A 21,619-nucleotide genomic window follows, 5' to 3' on the forward strand; every position below is an offset into this window, starting at 1 on the left:
GGAAAATGTGTCATTGATATGTAAGACGTACGTATCTACTTTGAACTGCAGCAACCTTCACTCCCCGCTTGCCGTAATTGCACAGAAAGACAGAAATTGATGGTGTGATGTGAAGAGGGATATTTGAAATACGTCCCAGTCTTCTTTCATTTCAGCCAACTGCTCCCACTCCAGTCAAAGATCAACATCGTTCTGGCTGCTGAACGAAGGATTATTTTTGGGATAGTGAGACGCCTCATACTTTTGCAGTGTACATTATTTATACTGTACATGCAGTATGTATGTATTGCTGCACATTTCACTGAAACGTCTTCTTCTTCTTTTCCTTTCGGCTTGTCCCATTAGGGGTTGCCACAGCGTGTCATCTTTTTCCATCTAAGCCTATCTCATGCATCCTTCTCTCTAACACCTACTGTCCTCATGTCCTCCCTCACAACATCCATCAACGTTTTCTTTGGTCTTCCTCTCGCTGTGTTGTCTGGCAGCTCCATCCTCAGCAGCCTTCTACCAATATAATCACTCTGTCACCTGTGGACATGTCCAAACCATCGAAGTCTGCACTCTCGAACCTTGTCTCCAAAACATCCAACTTTGGCTGTCCCTCGAATGAGCTCATTTCGAATACTATCCAACCTGTTCACTCTGACCGAGAACCTCAACATCTTCATCTCTGCCTCTTCCAGTTCTGCTTCCTGTTGTCTATTCAGTGCCACAGTCTGTAATCCATACATCATGGCCAGCCACACCACTGTTTCATAAACTTTTGCCTTCATCCTAGCAGAGGCTCTTCTGTCACATAGAACACCAGACACCTTCCGTCAGCTGTTCCAACCTGCTTGGACCCGTTTCTTCACTTCCTTACCACACTCACCATTGTTCTGGATTGTTGACCACAAGTATTTGACGTCGTCCACCCTCACTATCTCTTTCCCCTCCACCCCTTTGATTCACGCACATATATTCTGTTTTACTTTGGCTAATCTTCATTCCTCTTTTCCTTTCTAGTGCATGCCTCCATCTTTCTAATTATTCCTCCACCTGCTCCCTGCTTTTACTGCGTATCACAATATCATCTGCGAACATCATAGTTCAAGGAGATTCCAGTCTAACCTCATCTGTCAGCCTATCCATTAACACAGCAAAGAGGAAGGGGCTCAGAGCTTATCCCTGATGGAGTTCCACCTCCATCTTAAATTCTGTCACACCTACAGCACACCTCACCACTGTTCTGCTCCCATCATACATGTCCTGTACTATTCTCACATATTTTTCCGCCACACCAGACTTATGCATGCAGCACCACACCCCCTATTCATCACCTTTTTTCACACCTAAATGAACATTGTATAATGTTAACATCCCTCCATCAACTTTCTGTACCACTTATCCTCACTAGTGTCTGAAGCCAATCCCAACTGACCCCAGGTGAGAGGTGGGTGCTTCCTGAACTGGTTGTCGGCCAATCACAGGGCACATAGAAACAAATAACCATTGGCACTCACACCTATGGGGAATTTAGAGTTTTCATTTAACCTACCATGCGTGTTTTTGGAATGTGCAAGCAAAGCAGAGTAACTGGAGAAAACCCACACAGGCACGAAGAGAACAAAGCAGCAAAAAGTTTTTGACACCCAAATAACCTTGCTGCATTTTTACACTTTAATACCTTCAGGAGAAATTCTTTTAACATCATTGCTTTTTACCAAACTAATTTTCTGGCATATTCTGCTCACCCCAGAATCTGTCTCCTTTCTTACTTTAGGAACATGAAAAAAATTACCTTGAACAAATATAAAGTCAGCGTAAAATGAATGTTGGAAAATATTTTCTGTTTTTTTTCTCAAGGGTTGTGCATCCCCTGAGTTTCTTTGTCATTCTCCCAGTGAAGCATTCCCCGCACTTTGAAAACCACTTGCGTGGATGGTACCTAGAAAGACAGATACAGATTCTTGCTGGACTGTATTTTCACAATAGATGCATGCTTGCATTTTTAGAATAAAGGAAGATAACCTAAGTATACCGTATAGCGTAAAATGCTGGGTTGGATGGTGTAATTAGATAGAGTACAAAGGCAATTTCCGAGAGAGCCAAACTATGGCCTGGGTACCATTTTTGCCATTTTCTTTTAGAAGACCACATCAAATACTAAAATTAACGCTTAACCCAGCCCATTTTCCTGCATTGGACTACTTTGTTTCTGCACTGTAAAAGACAGGAGATAAGGTGAATGAGAACAAATTTGCTCCCACTCCCACTAGAAATGTGCCCTTACAGGACAGGACCTCTTTACAATACTCTGTACTGTACTTGTAAAAATGCTCAGGTACTTTAAGAACATAGATGCCTACACTTTTAAGCAACTGCAAATTAAGGTTGATGAACCCCGGTCAAGCATTTGTACTCAGCAAGTAGTCAATTGTACATACTTGTCCTCATATTCGTGCTGAAAAATAAAGTGTTATTGAGCCATTCTTAGTTCCCACACATAATTCTGCAAGAGACCTGGCAATCGTAATTAATTGCTCCACTTTCTACTTCATGTCAAGGTCACCTTGGTACTGATTGCTTTTGTTTTGAATATGGAGATTGTGATTGTGCTGATACACACTCCAGGGGCAGATCTATTCAAGTCAGGCACAGGGCAATAGGCCACACAAAAATCCTTGACTTTTTGCTCCATCATTTCGTTTTTTTCTATCAATAAATCTATAATGTATACGATTGCTTTGCTGATTTTTAGCAGTTTTAGCAGATCTGCAGCAGTTTTAGCGTGTTAAATAAACTAAAGGTTAAGAAAGGCAAAGTGGCCCAAGCAAACATCCATGTTTCTGTTTGTGGCCCTTGGAAATAAACATTTGCCTACGTCTGATCTAAATTATAACCATGTAATGGTAGAGCATCTCGGTGGCCCTACACTCACACATACTGGTGTTTTGGCATCTAGGAAATAGGTGAAGTCTTAAAGTGCATTAGATCAACTTAACAACATTTAACATGGTAATGGCATATAAACTGTTTTTTATTTTAGTCTCTATGGACCTGGAACAGTTTGTGACAGAGGTGTGATGAATCCTGGAGAATCCTCTTGATATTCCCAAGGCAACTGAAAGGGTGGAGATCGTCAAGTGAAGAACGGGGGCAGCCAAATATCCGCAGGGCGACCTGTACAACCTCACTCAGAGCTACTGTTGTGCTGATATTTTTCAGTGGTAAATGCTTATATTCCACATTTTAAAAGCCTTGGAAATGCATCAGCAAGGACAAATTAGTCCCCCAATTTCTCCATTCTATCAACTTCCCACTGTATACAGCCATACAGCGGTTGTACGGCGTACACAATATTTCACCAGATACACTAGCACACACACACATCCACACACAGCAGCCAGCTAATCCAACCCGCAGTGGGAACAGAGCAGGGTGACACCTTCTCACAGGTATCATCTTTGTTTGAACAGTTCATGGGGTGTCACAAATTACAAGCCTGACGCAAAAATATTGGTCCAAAAAATAAAACGGAAGACGCAATGATGGAGAGCGAATTTGAAAACATTTGTGTCATGTGTTTTCCTGTGGGTTTTTTTCTTTTTCTTTGTTCAGTTAGTGTCATGCACCAAACTGAACTGTACCTCTATTACTGTAGTAAAAGGTAATTACAACCATCTCACCCTATTGATTCATATTTTTCTCCTGAGGGTAACAAAAAGGCATCAGGAAGAGGGGTTATTTGTTCAAGTTGACAATGCACCTCGGCGACTAATTGAGATACGGCGTGCGTTACAAAGGCGGCCGGCAATTACAGAAATACACAATGGGAGCAATAATTATCAGAAGGAAATTTAATTACATTTTCACATGTCCAAAGAAACTTCAATAGGTTTTCCCCTCTCTTTCTATCACTCGCATGGATGAGTGCATGGACACTAGACACATGCGTGTGGACATGCGCACACACACGCAAACCTGAAGGCCTTTATAAATAAACCTCTCAAAGTGCACGTTATGACTGTATTCTTGTACAAGAAACTAGCAGGGACAAAGCCAATAACAGATACATTCAAACACGCATACGTATATGCGTACACACTCATAGGACTTTAATATTATGGGAACCCTGCGGTGTGACACATTCTCACAGGTATCACATCCATACATACAGCGTACCAGGTGGACACTGTGTGTACGTGTGCGTGCGTGTGTGTGTGTGCTTGTGAGAGAGCGAGAGAGAGGGTGTCGGGGGGGTGCCAGGTAGACCTAAGCCAGGTGCTTTAAAGAAAACGTCACTAATTATCTTTACGTTGTGTTTGTGTGTCTGTGTACGTGTAGGTGCGTGCGCATGCGTGTGTGACCTCGTGTGTGCATGTGTGTTACAATAGGGCACGTCAATGAAAAAGAAGGGGATTTATTCTGATGTATCAGTAACTTGTGATGGTGTGTGCATGTGTGTGCGTGTGCGTGTGTGCTAAGAGAGAACGTCTTGGTCTCTTTGCACTGCTTACGATTAGGACGAACAAAGCAGTGTAGTGCCTTTAATTGCCTTCTCATTTGCATTTTACCAGCTTTTAATTAGACTAGCAAGAATGTAGCATGTACATTTACTTTTGTAAAAATAGGCCATCCTCCTAAGACAAAAAGAGTAATGGAGCACATCTTGGAGAGAGGACGTTACTATCTAGATAGCTATTTTGTAGTAATGCTCCTTCCTTAAAATGTTTTACATTTCAGAACTCAGCTCAGTACGCATCTCAAGGAATACCTCCAAGTGTATTTTCCCTTTCCCTTTTCGTTTCTTTTTTTTTTTTTTTTTTTTTTTGAAGCCACCAGAAATTGCTACAAAAAAGGTTGACTTAAATAGCGCGTGGCTGCAAATATAATAACCAGCATGGAATTCATTAGAGAAACAAGTACGAAACTTTGGGGCGGGGGGGTGTTACCCACATTTTAAAAGAAAAAAAAATATTGCCAATACGGCATTTATCAAGAAGAAATTTAAAATGACATTTCTCCCTGTGTACTCGACACATAGACAGCTGCACCAAAATAAAACCTACAATATTAAAGAGAAGAAAGTAGTAATTTGATCATGTATGGCCTTTTTAGATCCCGAGTGGAATACAATTTAAAAACAATGTGAAAGAAAAAATATTCCGTTAACGAAATTTTGCTTTAAAGTTTGGAAGTCATTCTGTGTGGAAGTTCTCCAGCATTACCGAATGGTTTGGGTTCAGCTTTGGAGGTTCTGTTGTATAGTCAAAGGAGCACTCTCCTGTTATTCAGTTCTTAAAGGGTGTTCAAGTAACTTTTGTCATAGACTCTTAAAAAATGAAAGATATCTGAAAATTCCAGCAACATATTTCACAAAGGTTCATAAATGTTCAATGTGTGCACCTTTTTGCCTTTCTCTTTGCTTTTTTTTCATACCATCTTCAAATCTCTACTTATTAATCAAATGCACACAAAATACATTTTCATTGCTTGTGAATGCCATTCTTCACCCTAAAAATAAAAACAAAGAAAGAAAAAACAACTTTTAGTTCAGGGTGTAGCCCACCTCCTGCCCGGTGGTAGCTGGGATTGCCTCCAACACCCCCGTGACCTTTGTGAGGATAAGCAGCTCAGAAAATGGATGGATGGAGTTTGAATTGGCTATGTTATTTAGTGACCAAATTATGTTAATGTAATTAATAACACTTTGTTACCCCAAACTACTACGAAACGAGTTTTTCACCACAAAAATTGTGGCAAGCTCAAAATCATTCACGGGGAATGACCATAAACGACACAATCTAAGCTCAAAACCTTCATGACAGAATCACGACCGGTCTGTTTTCCTTCAGCAGGAGCGTAACAGAGGAAAACTGGGCGTTGCAGCAAAGGGCTTTTTGTCTTGTTTTGGCATTTCTATTCATTAAGTGAGGGTGAACCGCCAGTGGGGCACATCATGGCCGAGGTCAACTCTCCTGATGAATATCAAGCGTGCCTCTCGCACCACTCCAACAACCATCTGCTCGGAGCTACGGCTGACTCACCGGGCGCAGTGCAAAAATATCATACAAAAGCTAATTTCATCAACATATTCAACAAAACTAACTGGAAAGGCAAAGGTTAACCATTCCATTCGAGGAAATCGGAGCAGGTCTCAAAACGTAGATTGCAATCTCTCTTCAAGGCTTAAATGTCACCGTCGAATATCTGTTGGTCAAAAGGTGTTTATTTCCAGATCTCCGTGAAGCGTTCAAAGGACCCCTGCCAATCAGCATCATTTTTAGCTTGATTTTCTTACCTGAGTGGTCGACCACACGGGAAACAGCAAATCATACAATCAAATAAATGAGTGTAGATGGGTTAGCTTCCACTTACAATTTGACTTTATAAAAATATGCACCCTTGTTTGAGAAAAATTGGGTCACATTTGATCAGACGACATGTACCCAGGAGATGTTTATGGGCTATTCCCTCAAATTGGTGCCGCTTACATGTTTTAACTCTCAGTATCAACTTGAATCATATTTTTCTACTCTAAATCTCATAATAAATTAGACACGGTAAATTTAGCAACCACTACTAAAAATCTGTATTGGCCCATCTCACTGTATTTTGTTATACCATCATTTTATTGTGTTGAAACTCCTCAGTGGAGTAACACCACTGAAAGTAACAGTGACAGCTTTTTAGTATTGAATTAACAAATACTTTACATCAAATTCAGTCACGTGACATTTACGCTGTTTTATGATACAACAAAGGACAGCTTATCATTGAAATGTCACCAAATATACAGGAAAAGAAACATGTGTACTAACTTCAGGCCTTCCCGTAGCCTCCACAGGATCAAAATGGTGCAACTTCATTTGGACCATGTGACTTGTGGAATGTTCAGAATTTTTCAATTTGTTAGGACTCAGTAAAAATTCAGGGGCGTGAATGATATGTAATTGTAACAAATATTTTTTCAAGATTATAAACGTCTAGGATGAGGCCCCGTAGCTCAGTGGTGAGAGCACTGGTTTGGTAAACCAGGGGTTGTGGGTTTGTATCCCAGTGGAGCCTCCACTCCCTGAGAAGGGTTGTGTCAGGAAGGGCATCCGGTGTAAAAATTGTGCCAAACATATATATATATATATATATATGTGTGTGTGTGTGTGTGTGTGTGTTGATCTGAGATGACACGCTGAGGCGACCCTGATAGGATAGTTAGGATAAAGAAAGACATGAAGATGTAAAAAAAATGATATAATTTGTTAAAGATGTAAACAATTATATTTCATTGTGAAGTCTAATTTTAGGAAGCGGGGGCAGGTTTTTCCAGCGTTTAGGATTATTTAAATAAAAAAAATTATGTAAAGTGCAAAAAAAATGTTCCTTAAATATTCTAATAAATAAATGTGCGGGGCATTTTTGGGCGGGATAAAAATTTTTGAATTTTATATCCTAGGGACGTCAAAAGCATTAATTGAATGGACTCACTTGGTAGCACCCCAGACAGTACACCCGTTTCTGTGGAGTGTCTATCATAACATGATGAATGAAAAAGTCTTAAGATCCAATGGACAAAATTGAACAGGAAGCGGACCATTTGATATGATCTCGGGCTTGCTCTTTGTGACAATGCAATCAGAATGCTTTTTTTTTGGGGGGGGGGTTATTTCCTGAAAAGTGGTGGTTGTGGAGATAAGAGGATTCTGTTCGGCACCCTCCCAAATATTTCATTTCTTGGTGATGAAAAATGAGAGTTTAATACATTTGTGAGGTTGATCTTCTTGATAGTGGTCTTTTCCCAAACAAAGATAAAAAAAAATAGTGTAATTAATCCCATTCTTCTAAATTGTGTGTGCACTAATTATCCCAAATTCATGAGCAGATTAGCTCTAAGTGGACGCATCCAATAATGATTTGAGAAGTGGCCAGCTCCATCAATGTGTCATATTAGGTGACTCACGTAGACTAATCAGAAGATCATTATGTTATGCCTCATTATTAAATGAAAATTGAATCGTGAGCAGCATAGAAAAGAAAACACGTGTGCTTGACATATAATTCTTGCTTACTCCTATAACAACAAGAAAGTGTTTCAGATTTCATGACATATTTAGGTTGTGTCTGAATGACATACTGAATTCTTTCTCCATATAAAGCAGTAAAGTCATTCTCATCTGACAGTTCGCGGACACAGTGTGGGTGGTTTATAGAAAATATACTCGTATTCAGATTTGTTCGGTACAGTACAGAGGTGCGTACAGAGAGTTCCTGTCACGAACGAGGCTCGAGGGCGGACCCAAATGCACGACTCCAGAGGTAAGCAGTAGTGTACAGAAAGCCTTTATTCGGTCCGTGGTCAATGATCAGCGAGTCAGTCAGGAAAAGCAGCAGTATCAGAAGAGGCAGGCTTACTAGGATGGTCAGGGAACAGGCGAGGGTCGGTACACGGTAGGTCAGGTATACGGGAGTGCGGAAACGAGGCATGGGAATCAACGATCTGGCGGAGGACTAGTTGTCCCCCGTGTCCTATAAGTACCGGGTGTAATCAGCCGATAAGGGGTGCAGGTGTGTGCCGACTAATTGGCTAACCACGCCCAGCCTGCGGAGGATGCCAGGAGCATGACAGTTCCCACGTGCAACTTTTTAGGTAAGCGACAGGAAATGTTACTCATTTGTGCTCTAGTGACATGTTTACTCCATAAAAAAAATACAGCACCCATAGTGTACTGTCAAACTAAACATAAAATAAAACACTACAAAGTGACTTTTTAGTAGACTCACTTCACATGACTTTCTTTAAAAGAGACTAAAATTTAGTAGCACAGTGTAAAACCACTAGCTAATCTAGGACATCTCATCATTTTAATTGTATACTGCTTATAATCAAGGCTTGAGCTCATTACCATTGTCATGACAATACTGTTCCCTGGACATGGTTTTTTTTTTTGTAAATTTAGTGTCCTATTTCAGTTCAGTTTGTCCAAATATTGAATTGTCAAGATCCCAATTCATTGTGGAAATACATCCATCTATTTTTTTACCCGCTTATCCTCACGAGGGTTGTAGGAGTGCTGGAGCCAATCCCAATAATCTGACTTTAAAAGATTTTGCCTCACCCATTGGCATCTGGATTTAGGCCTTTTTCCCCCCTGCTGCTTTTCCTTCCCCACTCCACTTCGAGAGTGAGCTAGATGGTGAGGCTCTCGTTGCATCAACCAACCGAGACAAGCGCTGAGGAGAACTACTTCCCCGGAGGGCTCCAACTGCAGCACTTCATTTCATTAAATGGACTCTTGTGCAGTTTTAACCAAAACCATACCGCACACCATCATACCATGCAACAATGTTGTCTACCCGGCATCCATTGCAGTTTTGTCATGGAGGAAGAGGGATCAGTCCACCTAACTTTTGCAAACTGTTGGTCCAATGATGTCCTTTTGAGACTACTTTTGTGATAATGGGTCACATAAATAAACTTGAGTAGCCTGCATGTATTTCTTCTATTTGTATTCAGTCCTAACAGTTTGTCTCATACAGGTTCTGTTTATTTAACATAATTCAAAGGAAAATAAATTGAGAATTAGTCTTATATTGGATCCAGATTGATTGTCTTATAAAACCACTTCCGTGATACATTCAGTATCATAAACAAGCGGACAATGCCATTGGGATGCATTTTGCATTTCTCAAATCCTGCTGACACCTCCAAAGATTGGCCTCTTTGGCTCCAGTGACAATAAAGTGCACTTGTGGTATTCTCAGGAAGCACTACTGCAAAAATATTCAGATTTCCACAGACTGTTCTTGTCCTATTTGAGTTGTGAAGGACACATCTTATGAATAGCAAATAGATGCATAATTAAAAATTCATCAAAAGGAGGCTGTTAAAACACATGAAAAAAAGCAAGAATTGAATAGACAGTGACAACAAATATGACACATAATAAAGTGGTGAAAATATAATGAGGAAGATAAAGCGGCTTCTTGGAATGTATTTCAAATGCGAACAATGAAAGCAGCTGTCAAATAACATTCATATGAAAACTCCAACTTTTATGTTGCTTTCATGTCTCCTTTGTTTTTCTTATCTGTGTTTTGCCCCTATTTCGTGCGTAAACTAGCCAACATAAAACCCATTTGACATAATCAACACTTGCTTGAATGTGGTAAGGACGATTCAACGTCTCTCACCTCAGCTGTAGAAGAATACAAAATAAAACTCTGGCAACAATGTGTAGGCTGTAACTAGGCAACAGCCGCAAAGGCCGGCCAGTTTACTTATGTGTCCCATAAGTAGACGGGCTTTATGAGTTTCCACCCGTCCTTCCATCCTCAAAACAAGAGGCTGCGCACTCTGGATGAGCACAAGAGGTGACGCTGTTGTAAAGTGCAGTTATCTCGACACCGTTCACTGTTCAAAAGGGTGGCAAACGGGCAAAAGAGCTGCATGAGGTTTTGGACTGTTCTTCACTGGATGGGAAGTAAAGCAATTGCAGTATGGTACGTTGTAAATTGAATTTGGTTTTAATTTTGAAATTATTGTTTAGAATTACCAAAATAATAAAATAACTAACTGTACACGGCTTACAAGTCACCCCCAATAAATGCTTATTTACTTCATATTCCCAAAAGTTCACACTGAAATAGGCAAGCAATAATTTATGTACTCCACAACTGCTGTTTGGAATTCACTTCGGTGCATTTTAAAACTAAAGGAACTAAGCTCTCGTTGAACGTTCCAAAATATTGTGAGTGACTTGGTAGCATGCTGATATCACTCCTGCTGTTGTGTTAATAGACAGTCCCGTCAGGTGGGGGAAAAAAGGAAAGACAGAAAGAAAGAAAGCATGTTTGATTCATTAACATTGCATTGTCAAAGAGAACAAGCTATTTTCAACACTTTAGATTGGTCAATAATTTGTAAAAATGACAGACCCATGTTGGTGACTGACTGATAGTAAGGCTTTGTGGGAAAAAAAAAAAAGTGAAATTGACCAAAGAGTTTTTGGCCCAATGATATATGACCATATTATAATTGCTTGATATAATGGTTTAAGTGTGAGGAATGCATCCTTCGTTTCTTCTGAAATGAGACCTTGCAGGAAAAACTAAACACCCCAAGTGTAGGGTCTTCTTTTCAAAGGGTTCGCCAAACTCTGACGATAAATAAACCCAACAACCACCAGGAGGCTACAGATCAACATACACTGAGACAAAATGAGGGCTGAGACACAGGCCAAGGTGAGCCATAATCCAAGGCTGAGCTCTTTGACCTCATCTCTTGCGTATGCCTATTCGGCGGCAGCAGCATGCTGTTTGCTGTTACTACCGTGTAATTATCTGTATGTGTACCTCTCCACATACAGTAAATCAGAGAGAGGCAATACAGTTATCGGGAAAGGGAATGGAATTATAATTGGCAGGCAATGACAAAAAGATTGCATTGGAAGGGGGAAGACGGGGCGGCTCGATCAGGAGATTCAATTCATGTCGGCTTGCCGTGCGTGTGCAACCCACCTGGAATCTCACTAACAGCAGCTGCGCACGTACAATAAAATGTATGTCGACTGTGAAGATTATGTGCCGAATAAGCCACTAAATTGGGCGTATGCTGGATAACAATTCCTTGGGGTCCTGCGTGCTTGTCAGCGTTGTTTGATCTGCTCTACTTTTCAGAATTAAGAAAATAATACTCCACAGCTATTTTGTTTTTGGAGCATCTTTTTTTTGGGGGGGGGGGATTCAACACACCTGTCTTTGTCTTGGTGCTTTGATGCCAGCACCAAATGGCACAATGACATAATTACAGAATATTGTGACGCATTTGGCAGCTAAGAAGGCGACTATTCCTCTAAGGGGTTCGCGTTACTTGCTAATGGGCCTGGCCACAGGCCCGACTACAAATGAATATAATATGTGGTTTACTGCCTATGAAATGTTTAACTTCATTGTTGAGGCGGAAGGTGCAGCATGTTCCGTGATTAATATTCATCCTCTCAGTTCTCAAATAAAGTCATTAGATTATGTAATTATGATACAGCTCCTTCAATTGCAGTTTGACTGAGACTTCACAATACTTTAAAAAAGGTCAACAGCTGCATTGATACTGCACACATTCATTACATTGCATGTGACAAACCCAAACAATATCAAAATTACATGTAGGGGGAAAAAAGTACTTAAAGGTTTCATTAAAATGTATTGCACATAAAAACATAACAGTTCCGGGGGAAATACTTAGTTTTGAAAGATTTTAAAGGTGAATAACATTGAATTTGACTTGGTATCTCTCTTATTTCAAAATATAACATATAACATGAGGGAGGCAGTTTAGAATTACTGTATTAAATTATATTTTGAAATGCGTGTTAACATTTTATTATGGTGGAAAAAAATTTTACTTCAAAGTGAAAGTTCATCTGATCCTATATCTGCATGAATTTTATTCATCATCTTGCAGGAAGTAGTGATATATTTGAACTGGTGTCACAGTGGCTCAGCTTGTAAAGCATTGGCCTCACAGTTCTGAGGTCCTGGGTTCAATCCCGGATCCATCTGTGTGGAGTTTGCATGTTCTCTCTGTGCCTTTGAGGGTTTTCTCTGGGCACTCGGTTTCCTCCTGTGGAGTTTGCATATTCACCCCGTGCCTGCATGGGTTTCCTCCCACATCCCGAAAACATGCAACATTAATTGGACACTCTGAATTACCCGTAGGCGAGAGTGCGGCTGTTTGTCTCTATGTCCACTGTGATTGGCTGGCAGCCAGTTCAGGGTGTACCCCGCCTCCTGCCCGTTGACAGCTGAGATAGGCTCCAGCACTCCCAGTAACCCTTGTGAGGATAAGCGGCAAAGAAAATGGATGGATGGATATTTGAACCACAATTAGACTGAATACTTTTACTTTTCTTTCTTTTTTTTTTTTTTTGCTTGGTTAACTGGGCCACGTAAAAAGTTGTGATGGGCTGGATCCGCTCAGTCTCATACCAGTTAGCAACTAGCGAGCAAGATCGTCCTTGTATGAATGTGTAGCTGAAATCAGCTTTAATGCATCTACTTTTGACATAGATCAAATTAAAGCTGTCCCAAAAATATATAAAAAAAAAAAAAAAAAGATTGAGCAAAGCAACTTCTTAAGAAGCGTGAATTTTTTTTTAGTTTTCCATCATCTCAGTGTTGAAAGGCTGCCGGCGGATGCGCGGTTAATTGTCAGTGGCACGCGAAACAAGTCAGTTGTCATCTTGACTGAGACAAAGTCCCAAAATGTGCTGCAGGCCGTAATTGTGCATTCACACTCACATCCTGCTCTCGCCTTTGACTTGTTGTCTGCGTTTTCCATGCACACTCCCATTTACATATCCTCGTTGCAGACAATGAGGAGGGTGGAGTATATTGTTTTCCTCGCAACCCAGCTGCACAGATGATAAGAATGATTATTGCTTCTTCCGAGGAGGTTAGGCTTTATTTCTGATTGCTTCTTATTTGAAGTATTTGGCAAAAACCACTGCATCAATTTGTTAACTGATTCCACTTCCAAACCTGAAACATTTGAACACTTTCGATGGGAAAGTGACAAAGGTTTTATTGACATTTTCAGTCATTTAAAGAGAATGTTAAGTTTATATTTGTCATCAAATTCCTTTAGTGGCAATTAACCTTATGCTTCAACTTATAATATTGGCTGTTTTGAAATAGCTGGCTGGCTATGTTGGTGAAATTTCTAAAAAAAAATTGCTTTGTCAATATTGTCATTATCAGTGAGAAAAAAGCAATATCGTTATCTTTCCCATTACATATTTCCCCAGCACTCCTTCTCTGTTATCAGTGGGATTCTTTTTTCCTTGAGGAAATGTTCTCTTTGTCAAAGTGCCAGCGCAAGCAGTAAGATGATAAAAAAAAAAGACAAAAGACAAGAGATCAATGTTGCAGATGACATATGACAAGATTTAGTGGAAGTGCAATGTGTATGCCCTCTTTGCGAACCTCCTTCTCCATATCACAAAGTGTAATAATAATAAAAATAATAATAATAACGACAAAACATGTATCACAAAGCAGAAAAAAACACTATTTATGAATCTCAAGAAAATATCCAGGACAGAACGAAGCTTTGCAAAGAAGAAACAGCTGAAATCATCAATCTTAATTTGACAGTGGAGCAAGAGAATTTTCTTTTTTGTGCTGATAAAAAAAAAAAAAAAAAAAGACAATTGTGTGCTTCACTGTGTTTTGCCCTAATATGGTACTTCTCCGGCAGCATGGTGGAGCAACTGGTTAGAGCATCAACCTGAGGACCGGAATTCAAATCCCAGTCCCACCTGTGTGGAGTTTGCATGTCCTCCCCGTGCCTGCATGGGTTTCCTCCAGGCACTCCCGTTTCCTCCCACATCCCAAAAACATGCAACATTAATTGGACAGGCTAAATTCCCCCGATGGCGTGATTGTGAATGCGACTGTTGTCTATCTCTATGTGCCCTGCAATTGCCTGGCAACCAGTCCAAGGTGTACCTCGCCTCCTGGCTGAAGATGCCTGAGATGGGCTCTAGCATTCTAACGACCCTTGTGAGGATAAGTGGTTCAGAAAATGGATGGATGGATGATACAGCTTCCCATCTTATGGAAAGATTTTGAACCAGATTTGTGTGCAACTGCATATTCATCCTTGTGTATCGATTTCTATTTTGTAGTACAGTAGTTAAAGTTGCAGTAACCAGGCCAATTGACTTGGGGGTAAGCAAAGATGGTTTTGTTTGAAGGAGCCACAGGCGCATATTAAAAAAAAAAAGAGAGATGACAGTAGTACATTGATGAGCACCCACATGCTTTGTGGGTTTCAATGTGTGAAAGGAAGAGTGACTAAGCTCTCAAAGAACAGACACGACTAACATGACATAACATATGAAAAAAAAGAAACCTCTAATAAAACAAATATGATTTCGGCACGCCAAGTACAAATACAACACGGACGATATGTTTTCTGACCAGTTGAGTCTGTTTTTTGAGCGCTAAAAGACCAGAGCTGAAACATTCACATCAAAGTGGGAGTGATGAAAAGAGCAGAGTTCACAGGGTCGGCAGGAAAAGGATGGAATACGCATCACATATCAAATAGAAGGACCCAAAACCAAGGCTAGTTTGCCTTGATGGAGTGGACTCAAAGTGCAAAGGGAACCAAAGAATTTTTTACTGGTCACCTCAGCTAACCCCCGATGTGAATGTAAAGTATGACAAAAACTCGTAATCATCTTATAGAACTTATCACAATCCTATTTGTCCCATTGTCAGCGTATATCTTCTACACTAGTTATTGCTCTCAGCAAGGCAGCAAATTAGATTATGCTCAAAGGGCTACCGAAATTGTTTAATTCGTTGTACACACCCCTTTGTGAATATAGTAATAACCCTGAGTATTTTCAATTCACAGCAGATTTGATTTTTTTTTTTTTTGTAATTGTAGTTCATCGTATGAGTTTTCAATACAGATATACAAGGCAGCATTCCCTTTCTGATTAAAAAACGGAAATGTAATTCATTATTCCAGCCTGAGTTGCTTTCACCACAGAATATCACATTTTAAAAAAAAGTGTGTTCAATACAATGTAAATATTTGAAATTGAGAACGTAGTGTCCTTTCTTTTTTTTTCTTTTGTGGGCTCTATTGGCAGTTGGCAAACCAGCTCAATCGCGCCTAACCCCGCCAACTGATGTTCTTCCGCCACTGAAGAGAAACCAATGTGAGTTGATGGTGGCGGAATGATGTGAAGTTTGCTGCCGCCATCTCGCAGTGACTGAAACTGGTCTAATCAATGCACTCATATTTCAAGGTACCACCGTGCGTAGTGTTTTCCCATGTTCGAATAAGGTGTTTTTCCACATTGTGTTCAGAAACCTACAACTTTGTTTTGACAGTAACGTGGAACAGGGTGGTCAATAAACAACGTTAAATAATAAGCCACATGTTGCTTCACCCAAATCTGGAGAACTTCTGGAGGTTGTTTTATTGATGAAGCCATAGCACACGTCTCCACCGTATCCTCATTCTTCACAACAGCCAGTCTTGTCAAAATGTATCCTTTTCATCCAGCCTCGCCACCTTCTCACTGCATGTCAATTTTACAAGGTGGTGACGTGTCCTGATTCAGGGTGTTGGTTGCTCACAGCACACACTCCTCTGAAAAACAAAACAATGCCAGTTTGAGGCCTTGAGTTAGTTACTTTTCTTTTTAAAAACAGCCTTGGCTACACATCCATTCATCTTGACTCTTCAGCGAGAATTTGGAGACATTGACTGCGACATTTTTCGGAAGGGATAGTGCAGCATTCAGACATCTCGATGCTAAGCCAAAAATTTCCCACCCACAAACAGATCTGGTAAAGTTCCACATATAGGGACTAAACTCTAAGGACATTTGTAGTTAAAAGGTGGAAAAAAGAAAGACTTCCTAAAACCGACAGAGTGGAATTTTTCGCAACCACTTAGCCGCAAATTACGTTTCGAATGATCAGTTTTACTCTCAGTGAAACCAAAATCTTCAGAATTGTTTGAATCCACACAGCTTTTTATTGCAATGGACTACTTTGGGAGTGTTTTGTAGAGTTTTAGGCAAGGCCCACAGTATTTATTATTTATTGCTTATCTGAATGGGTGCCACGGTGGATTAGCTGGAAAGCATTGGCCTCACATTTCTGAGGTCCTGGGTTCAATCCCGGATCCATCTGTGTGGAGTTTGCATGTTCTCTCTGTGCCTTTGAGGGTTTTCTCTGGGCACTCGGTTTCCTCCCACATCCCAAAAACATGCAACAATTAATTGGACACTCTAAATTGCCCCTAGGTGTGACTGTGAGTGTGGTTGTTTGTCTCTATCTGCCCTGCAATTTGCTGGCAACCAGTTCAGGGTGTACCCTGCCTCCTGCCCGTTCACAGCTGGGATAGGCTCCAGCACTCCCCGCGACCCTTGTGAGTGTCACGGCCCATCGATACGGAGGGAGGACCCAGATGCAGGACTCGGGAGACGCAGAGGGAATTCGGGAAAAATGTTTATTGTTCCAAGGTCGGGGATCAGGCAGACATTTAGGTGCGGCAGTGGTAGTCAGGACGTCGGGCGTAGAGAGCAGGTCCGTGGGCAGGCAGGAGTCGGTACACGGGAGATCAATCAAAGAAGGCAGGAGTGTTCAAGGAGTCAGGCTTACGGGCTTGGTCGGAGAACAGGCGGAGGTCGGTACACACGGGTTCACGATCAGAGATACCGGAGTGCAGGAACGGGGCATGAGTTGCAACGATCTGGCAAAGGACCAGCCATCCCCAGGGTCCTATATATACACCGGAGTTCATCAGCAGCATGAGGCGCAGGTGTGCGCCTCCTCATCAGTGCGACTGTGCGGGAACCCGCACAGCCCGGGCTGGACCGGCAGAACCATGACAGAACCCCACCCCTCTAAGGCACGGCTCCCAGACGTGCCTAAATGACAGAAACACACACATACAAACAAAAATTAACATGTCCAGGGGCGGGTGGAAGGGGGTCCTGGGGAGGGCACTCCCCCAACCCTAGTCTGTCTGGTGGCTGTCCAGGCCACCAGAAGCGAGGCATCCGGCTGGACAGATCAGCAGATGACCTGGAAGCCAAGCACCAGGATCCCCACGGGGCGAGGAACCCAATGGCGAAGCAGGAACCAGACCAAGGCATGCAACTGCTGCAGACGAAGACCTCCCAATCCGTGGTTGCGAGGCGACCGGGGTTTGGTCGCCACCGAGGCTCGGTCACGAGGCAGCCATGGATCAGTCCCCAGTGGAACTAGGCCATGAGGCAGCCAGAGAGCGGTCGCCGCAGAGGCTTCATCGTGCGGCAGCCTGTGATCAGTCGCTGCCGAGGCGAGGTCTGGAAGTGGCCGAAGCTCAGTGGCCGTCGTCGCATGGCCCTCAGATGGCCGTGGACCGGTCGCCATTGAAGCAGGAGAGAGAGATGGGAACCATCAAGACCGGGATGTGAGGAGGCAGTATACCTGTTGCTGCCGGGACAGGAACGGCAGACGGAAGAATACCTGTCGCCGACGAGACAGGAGCGTGGGTCGACCACGGGTCGGTTGATATAGAAGCAGGAATGGGCTGCGGCGCCATCGCCACCTCTTGGATGGAAGCGTGAGATTTGGAGAGTGGCTTCCGACAAACCACTGGCGGCAGTACGCTGCGTTGTTGCACTTCTGGTGTTTACCTTGCCACTCCTGAACTGGCCGCTTTTTCCTGAATGAGAGTCGGCTCCTTCAGATGGAGACCGACTGGCTCATAGTCCATAGTCATAGTCCCGGAGGAGAACTGGCAGACACTAGGGGGCGTGAATGGATCATTCCTGGGCACGGCACAGAGCGACGGGAATGACAAAGTCCTCCTCCTCTTCACTGGAGGAAAATAGTTCGCCCCTTTATCAGAATTCGCTCGAGCCTCTGAACTTAAGCCCTCTGCAAGTCGGTTCTGGGTCTTGTTCCTTGGGAACACACACGTTGAAGGCGCTCTGGCAGGCTCATCCTCGATCGCCAATTCCACCCTTTTCCTATGGCGGTCGCCTGGACACCTGTCACCACCGCAACATAGGTGTGACGCAGCAGTGAATCTGCTGCCAGCCGTGACGTGGGCTCAGCTGGGGAAGGAGTCTATGGGTGACGTGAGAATCGGTCACCAGCGCACCTGTCGAAACCGTGATGTGAGCATGGCGAGGCGGCGGATCTGTTTCCACTGCCACGTGATCTTGCAGTGAATTCGTTGATACAGTGACGTGGGAATGGCGCGGCGGTGGATCCGTTGCCACAGCGACATGACCCTTGCTTGGTAGCGGGTCCGTTGCTACTGCGGTGTGCGCATGACTTGTCCGGGAGTCCGTTGCCACAGCGACGTGGACCTTGCTCGGTAGCGGATCTGTCGCCACTGCAGTGTGAACTTGAGTCAGCAGTGAGTCTGTTGGAACCACGACGTCAGCGTAGCTCGGCTGGTTCTCTAATCCTTGCCAGACCTGGGCCATGAGGACCGCCAGTTCGGCACTCTGCCGCTCTATTTCCGCCCACATTTCACGATAAAAGACCTCGTGATTTAGTGACCCCTCCTCCCTCTGGGCTGGAAGCTTCACCCCCAGCTGCGGGTCTGCTGGTTTAACCGTTGCCGGTGAAGAGTGGATGGACGAGGACGGTGTCTTTGTTGCCGCGCAGCGGGAGGCACAAGGGAGCACCCGGCCTAGGCGTCTCCTCTGGCCGCCAAGCGGGTTCCCACAAGCGGATTGGAGGATTCAGACCTCCCGGGTGAAGACACTCGGGAGCTGGAAACGCGGGGAGGTGAAACAACTGACTGGGATTAAAGATCGGGCAAAGAGATTCATAGTTGAAATAATCTGAGTCGTAGTCAGGCAGCCGGTCATATAAATCAAGGTCCTCCTCATAGTCCGAAAAATCAGAGTCCAAAAGAATATGAGGTGCTGGACAGGTCGTCGTCGGGACGTATTTATAGCTCGCAGGCGGAGCGTGTGACACGGAAGGGGAGGACATCATGGAGCCTACCCAGATCGGACAGGCTTGGTCCTCTGGCAGTCGGTCTACCTTGCGTCGGTCCCGGCGACACTGAGTCTTTCCTGCTGGGTCCTGTTTTGGCCAGAAAGTTCTGTCATGATCCATTGATGCGGAAGGAGGACCCAAATGCAGGAGTTAGGAGACGCAGAGGTAATTCGGGAAAAACATTTATTGTTCTAAGGTCGGGGATCAGGCAGACAGTTAGGTGCGGCAGCGGTAGTCAGGACGTCGGGCGTAGAGAGCAGGTCCGTGGGCAGGCAGGAGTCGGAACCCGGAGATCGATCAAAGAAGGCAGGAGTGTTAAAGGAGTCAGGCTTACGGGGTCGGCTGGAGAACAGGCGGAGGTTGGTACACACGGGTTCACGATCAGAGATACCGGAGTGCAGGAACGGGGCATAAATTGCAACAATCTGGCGAAGGACCAGTCATCCCCAGGGTCCTATATATACACTGGAGTTCATCAGCAGCATGAGCCGCAGGTGTGCGCCTCCTCATCAGCGAGCGGGAACCCACACAGCCCGGGCTAGACCGGCAGAACCATGACAGTGAGGATAATCAGCTAAGAAAATGGATGGATGGATGCTTATCTGAAGATACCACAGCGATAAGAACAAAATAACCTAACAAGGTTTTATAAACTCAATTTTAAGGATTGGAAAAAAATGCAGAAATGAGTACAATTAACAGATTAATTGTATTTCACCCACGGTGTAGCATCCACCAAAGAATATAAAATGCACCTGCTGATGATTCTAAGTTGTTGTTTTGAAATGGTGAAACTGAAGCAGGAAGGAGCGGAAATTAAAGACCAGTTGTCATTCCCAGCAACATATCCCTCAACATCCTTTATTCAGTTTTGAGGTGCTGCTCTTGTGAGACTCTCACACGTAAGGTATCATTTCCGAAGACAGTGAAGAGGACACAAAGATATGAAGATGAATTTTTATTATTATTATTATGCTCTCTTTGAGAGGGACTGCCATGGTACATCAGAATCAAGACAAACAAAACACACGAGCACTTTACAACTGGGGAAATTAAGCGATACTATAATATTACTGAACTGATGAGCTAATATGAACGAAGAGAACAGGAGAAGTGGCGCTATTTATTTGCAGGGGAAAACAAACGACAGGACAGAAAGGGCTGATACGATCATGCGAGCCAGGTGAAAAACATACTGAGTGGCGGGGGAAAAAAGCCAATAGAGCCATTAGAACAGATCAATCAAAGAGATACAGCTTGGAGAACTGGAAGACTGGCACAGACTTGATTGGATAAGGAAGGATCCAAGAGACGTTGAGGCAGAAGCTACACTGGATTAATGGATTAAGAGTAAGAGCCACAATATTTGTTGGAATGAAGAATTTTGTCTGACACCAGTGGTGGATAGCAATGAGCTACATCCACTCCATCATTTAAGTAATTTTATGGATAGATGTAGTTGTCAGAATAGTTTCAATGCAATATACGTTTTACTTTTTGCGTAAGAAGAAACTCTACTTACATTTTGCTCGCTACTTACATTTTTAGCTACATGTAATTATTATTGCTTGCACGATCTATTTGGGTTTTTCAGAGATATTTGACCAATCAAATGGAGACAGGCAGTCACATGACCACACAGAAGCAAAGTTTGCAATGTCTCATTTACGCGAAATATGGCAGAAATCTATGTTGACCTCGCAGATGGACTCAAACTCTTGACCGACATAAGGATAAATGCTACACAATATTTCAAACTACAAGAACTCCACAAATAAAAAAAAAACATTGTAGTTGAAGTACACGATTTTGTAAATGAGTCTCTATTCAAAGTAAAAGGATGGCAGGTTCAAAGTAAAAGGATGGCAATCATGGACAAGGGGGGGGGGGGAGAAGACACCCCCCCCCCCTCTTCCACCACTCCAAGGTGGATTCCTGGGGCAACTGCTGATTCCAAATAATGGAAATAATTGTATGTATAAGTGTGACAACGGCTGCCAAGACATTTTAAAGACTATGTACACTGTGTTCTATACAATAACTCCACTTTCTCATGATAACATTTGTGTTTCCCAGTGTTTGTTACAGTAAAAGCTAATATTGCCTC

General features: G+C 42.9%; 1 long non-coding RNA gene across 1 annotated transcript; it reads left to right on the forward strand.

Annotated features, from left to right (window-relative positions):
- Positions 1–8,548: 8,548 nt before the first annotated feature.
- LOC133512353 (uncharacterized) lies at positions 8,549–21,372 on the forward strand. Its single transcript, XR_009798173.1, has 4 exons — positions 8,549–8,626; positions 15,642–15,800; positions 15,886–16,043; positions 20,382–21,372. It is a non-coding gene; the product is annotated as an uncharacterized LOC133512353 (long non-coding RNA).
- Positions 21,373–21,619: the final 247 nt, after the last annotated feature.

This window comes from Syngnathoides biaculeatus, chromosome 14 (genome assembly GCF_019802595.1).
Source record: "Syngnathoides biaculeatus isolate LvHL_M chromosome 14, ASM1980259v1, whole genome shotgun sequence".
Lineage (NCBI taxonomy): Eukaryota > Metazoa > Chordata > Actinopteri > Syngnathiformes > Syngnathidae > Syngnathoides > Syngnathoides biaculeatus.